The sequence below is a fragment of the Trifolium pratense genome, linkage group LG2, assembly GCF_020283565.1.
Source record: "Trifolium pratense cultivar HEN17-A07 linkage group LG2, ARS_RC_1.1, whole genome shotgun sequence".
NCBI lineage: Eukaryota > Viridiplantae > Streptophyta > Magnoliopsida > Fabales > Fabaceae > Trifolium > Trifolium pratense.
Window position 1 is genome coordinate 53,305,680 of NC_060060.1, and position 5,720 is coordinate 53,311,399.

The 5,720-nt window shown below is 29.3% G+C and overlaps 1 long non-coding RNA gene across 3 annotated transcripts; it reads right to left on the reverse strand.

Annotated features, from left to right (window-relative positions):
- Positions 1 to 1,347: 1,347 nt before the first annotated feature.
- Positions 1,348 to 5,710, reverse strand: LOC123903905. Of its 3 annotated transcripts, none has more exons than XR_006808218.1 (6): positions 5,634 to 5,681; positions 3,622 to 3,838; positions 3,453 to 3,538; positions 3,183 to 3,240; positions 3,023 to 3,084; positions 1,348 to 1,492 (listed from the first exon to the last, which is right to left on the reverse strand). It is a non-coding gene; the product is annotated as an uncharacterized LOC123903905 (long non-coding RNA). The 3 variants fall into 3 exon arrangements; XR_006808220.1 differs by lacking the exon at positions 1,348 to 1,492 and adding an exon at positions 2,609 to 2,721 and having other exon boundaries at positions 5,634 to 5,710; XR_006808219.1 differs by lacking the exon at positions 1,348 to 1,492 and adding an exon at positions 2,609 to 2,721 and having other exon boundaries at positions 3,183 to 3,379; positions 5,634 to 5,710.
- Positions 5,711 to 5,720: the final 10 nt, after the last annotated feature.

Below are 5,720 nucleotides of genomic sequence, written 5' to 3' on the forward strand. Positions count from 1 at the left end.
AGAGAAAAATGGAGATATGAATAATTTTGTCTTTAATATGAAATTAAAATCATTAATAACAAATATGACCAATTAGTCAAAATAATAAATTACATGATTCATCAACAATCAAAAACATTCATATATTATCACATCTTTTTCAAAAAAGAAAATTCCATGATTCTTTTTTTTTTTTGGTCAAGCCATGATTCATTTTAAAAAAATATAAAATATTATTTTCACGTTTTTTCATTTTGTTTAAATCATTTCATCCACAAAAATAAATAAATAAATAAAAATTGGTTTTAAAAATTATTTGAAGTTAGTCAAAAAATAAAATATTTGAAGTTGAAATAATAATAAATGAAATATTTTTATTATTATTTTTAAATCGAATATTTTAATTAATTAGAATTATTTCATTATGAATTATTTCCTTTTTAAGTAGGCAATTTAATATAAGGCATATTTCATTCCTTTTTGAAATAAGGCATATTAGAATATTACTGTTTTTAAAAAAAAAGAATATAAGGCATATTCCATTTTATTATAAATATATGTATATCAACATTAAATGTGAGGAATGAGGTTGAATGAGGAGAGGAGAGAGAAAGGGAAATAAGTCTGGCTTATTACATACTAGTATCCGGACCCGTGCCAAGCACGGGTAAAAATATATTTATAAAAGAGTTAAAAAAATTTTTTATCTCTATAAAAATAAAAATTATTTTTAGATATGGACTTCCATGATATGTATATTAATTAATTATCAATTATTCAAGATATCTTGTTAATAATATATATGCTCTAAAAATAATACTACATGATCGATGATTAATCACTGCAAGATTATATTTTCTTCTCTGGTCTAAAAATATTGATCAGTTATAAAATAGTATTACTATATAAGAAGAATGCTTATTCAAACTAAATATAAATACACTTGATATATATTCAATGAAAATACTATATAATTAAAATTATGGTTTTAAAATGAAGTTGCGGATGTAGTAGTTACAATTGTGGTCATTGTCGTTGTTGTGATGTGCATGGCAGATAGGAAATAATTTTATATTTCCACAAATTACTCTAGTAGCACCACTGTGACAATACACTATTTCCTCACATATATAGCACAATTTTAGTTTACTTCGTAAATACTAATTGAAAGGTGCTTGAAATACAAAGTTGAGAAACCGTCAAATGTAAATTTTTTCATTAGATCTAAAGTTGATTGAAATTTGAGTACTAAAATTTAAATTTTTGTGAGAAAATTTGAACAAATATAGTTGAAATCGTCTGATGCAATTCTTGATGTGGCCGCACACAGGATTGAAAATCACGCTGCAATTGCAGTGTGATGCAACTGTAAAGGCTACCATAAGCAATATTGCGGCACAATTGCGGACGTGGACCGCAATTTGAATCCATGGTCCGAATGGTTATTGCCCTTTTTATCGTGGTTGTTGGTTGAATAGCAACATCACTGCAGAAAAAATATGTTCCGAAAGTCCTGTAAAATAACGAATATTAAAATGAATAAAGAATGAGATATAAAAAAAAGGTAAAGTAATGGTACTCAATAGAGTTAATGGTCTTTTAAGCATAATTAAACTGGAAAAAGGAAAGAAAAAAGAAAGAAAAAGATAAAGTAATGGTACTCAAATATTCAGATTTACACCACCTTCAAGTTTGCAAGTCCATAGTGGATAAAAGAAAGAAGAAAAAAAATGGATTTTTATCAACACAACAGGGGCATATCCTATAAATTAATAAGATTATATTTCAGATGTAATTTCTTTAAATTGTGTAGAGATCCTTATGCAAATATTAATTGGAATAATTAATGAGTGAAAGAGAGTGCATCACTTGAACTTTGCAAGAGAGAAAACTGACCAGATCCAATCATAGTAATCAATCTATATACTAACACTCGTTGGATATCCTCACCATGAAACAACAACATCAAAGCATATAATGAGAACTTAATATGTTTAAAAAAAAAAAAGAGAACTTGAGAATTGAGCTTAGACACATAAAAATAGTGGTTGAAACTTGAAAGACGAAAGATTTGTCCTAGCATTAACTAATTTCTTCAACATTTTACCCCTTCATTCCATTTTTCATATGGTGTACATGAGATGATATGAATGTTTCTTAAGATAACAGACATAAAACAATGACTCATATTCTAACAGAAATTTTTTCTAGATTCTTATCTAAGGTGACTAAGTTGGTGACTCTTCCTTTTGCAGACTTCAGAGTCTTCCATATCAAGTTTGTAACTTCTTATGTCATTACACTATCGTGCAATCAACCAATTGATTTCATATTGAGAGAAAAAAACAACACCTACTGTAGTCTTAATTTATGAAGCATATGCATATAATTTGATCAAAAAGTAATAAAGAACCATAAATGCAAATATAATAACATCAAAACAGAATGCAGAATAAAAAAATACTTGAAATCAAAACAAAAGGTAAAAAAGAAAAATTGAAGAGTATATCCAATATAAAACTAAACAAAGATCATTGTTTGTGGCTTCCTCATTCACAATCAAATTAACATTCCATTTATAGAACCATAAAACATAGTAAATAAAAAAGAGGAAGAAACTACTATTTACCATGTGGTCAACACTCTTAAGTCATCAAAGGTAGATCCTACGGGGATCATGCAATAATGGATTCAACGAATATTTACTCATATATCTTTTATACTTGATAAATGAAGCCAAATCTGCCACAAAAGATAAAACTTAAAGTATGAAAGAAATGAAAAATAATAGAGGCTAGTATTCCCATTTGTCAGATGGAATCCTATTTTCCATTTGTATTTCATAAAAAAATGTGGTGTAATCCTACTAAATATATTACCGACAAACCTATACTAATGACCATGTCAATATGATGTGATTTTCAGAGATATGTCAATCATAACCAAATCATTTATCCGCATATACATACCAATAATTATTTTTGCAAATGGTGTGTATTGCAATCCAAAAAAAATGGGACAAAAGAATATGATGCAAACATACCTTTTCATACTCTTTTCCTTCGTAGCAATGGTAAACTATATAAATACGCTTTAACTCGATTCCTAAAAAAAAGATAAATCAAAATTACAGTGGCAAGAAGCAAGCAAAAAAGTTGCAGTAAAAGCAAAATGAAAACAAAAAGATTATCCCTCGTTTGTACCGTCTGACAGGGCGAGGACCATGAAACTTGAAAAATTAATGACTTGAAGACAGAGATGCTGCAAAGTGGACATAGTCCAGAGAAGGGCAAATATCATCATATTATGAGAGAAGGACGCAGCTAGATTTTTCACTCTAATGATATTATCATATTATTAAGTCCTCTATCAACTTCAAAATCAAGTTATCAGTGACTTCCTATGATGAAAAATAAAACATCAGGAAAGAGGAAATGATGATAAAAAACCATAAATTATTTTACTTCAAAAACCTGAGTGTGAACTTTAGCAAGCTTTTTAATCTCCTCAGCATGACCAACACATTATTGCATATGCTCTTTCAATTTAGGTTTATTTCCTGAACAACAAATAAATCAAAATGATGCATGTCAACATAGCCAAATAGAAGGGAAAAAAAACATTGTAAGATGTGCTAAATACCCAAGGATAGGCTGAAGCTGCACATTCCTTCGATCATGTTCAAGTTACTGTGTAGGTTGAAGGAGTGATGCCGCTGACGATGGATTGAGGAACGAATGGTTTGTTGCCATTACTTGTTTTTTATAGAACAAAAACATATCACACTGATTGTGTTGCTAAGCAAAGGCCCAATAATATGAAATATTTCAAAGCCTTTGAAACTGTGCATTTGGTCAATCTGTGGGGAAATTGGAATAATGAAAAACAACACATTTAAAACCATATTATTGACTTGCACAAATTAATTAAGAGAATCAATTCTACAGTTTATGAGTTTAAAACGGCTACTTAGTAATAAAAAGTAAAATAAACATTGTTACAGTTTTCCCTGGTTGCAATAAACATTATCAAAGACGTCATAATTACCGAACTGCGAGTGAGTTTCTTGTAACAACTATTCAAATAAATTATTAAACTAAACAAAGAAAGAAATAAACTGAGCCGATATGCAAGCTCGGATACAGCACAAGCATTAAGAGCATAACAAATAATTATCCAACCATTTTATCAATATTAACACGCAATTTGATTAAAAACACGCATACACATCTTAATTATACTTAGAGCGAAGAGACTAATTATGAATTAATTATTGTATAAGTGTTCTGTCCAGAAATTAGGAAAAACATGTTAAAGAGAAACTAAACCACATTATGCAGAGAAAAATTTCCTAACTCTAACCTAACAACGTCAAAAAATTTCTAACTCAACATGACAACACAATAAGAAGGATTGAGTATATCTATTATCTGTATTTATTCGATCAATCAATCAAATAAACAAATCAAAATTTCCAAAATCAAAATTTTCCAGAAAACTAAAACCTAGAAAAATTATAGATTTTTAACAAATTGTACCTTTCTGTCGCATGGAGAAGAGAGAGCGAGAGACAAAAGGGAGAAGGAGATAGAGAAATTTTTCGTGGTGGTGGCGGAGAGTGGCTTTTCCGGTGATTTTGATTTGATTATAGATTTGATTATGAGACATTAATGCCAAAACAATATTATAAGAGGATTCATCTGAGAGTGCCACGTGTACAATAAAACTTGAAAAAAAGTTCTCAAATAATATATAAATAGATAGATTTCAAATAAGATCACTGTGGCATTATTGGTCCAATCGTAAACTCTAATCCCTTTCAAATACTCCCCAACCAAGACCGGCTACAGATGCACACCCAATGCTGAATAAGGTTAACTAAATGTATTAGGAAGGCCAACTCTAAATGTAGCATAATGCAAACTTCAAAAATATATATATGATAAAGCCACGTCAAGAATGTTGTACAAAAAAAAAGGCAACATCAATAATGGATGCAAAACTAATGAATATATGCCCGCGAGACAATAAAATGTATCATTAATGATACAAATAATGGGAAAGAAAGTAAGCCATCCACAATTATCATAAGCTCTACAACTGAGAGATGTTAGCGGTTTTTAAGCAACTCGGCATGGTAGGGGATAATTTAAGTAAATTCAATATGTAGTACTTAGAGAAATGATAAATCACAAATATACCTATCCTGCAACCTATCCCAAGGGATCTAAACTTTCGAATCTCAGTAACATGAAACTGAATTGTTCTTTAAAAGAAAAGTATACCAACAAAAATAGGCCCCCTTTAAACACTTATCATGTGCTTGGAATGTCAAAGAAGGCATCCTTACAAAAATAGGCCCTTAAACTCTTTTAATGTGTTTGAATTGAATTAACAATGACAAAAACAATGCACTGCATTTATATATAAATTAATTGATTAAAATCTATGAGTATGTTTTGTTTTGTCGTGATCTTTGATTAGGTATTCAAGTTATCTCGTTAACTTTTGGTTGACATACGGAAAAAATATAAAATAAATGGTAGTTGATGAAAGTATATATGCTAAATCTAATTTAACTTCCTAATGGATATATAATTGTGCTATAATTTATAAAGATACAATCACAAACATGAAGTTTATAGTTGTATTACCACTTGTCCAATTTGAAGAAAATATTACATTAATGCAAGGACTGTGTCTATAGCTGGACCCTTAAGTTGCCCCCCACCTGAAAATTA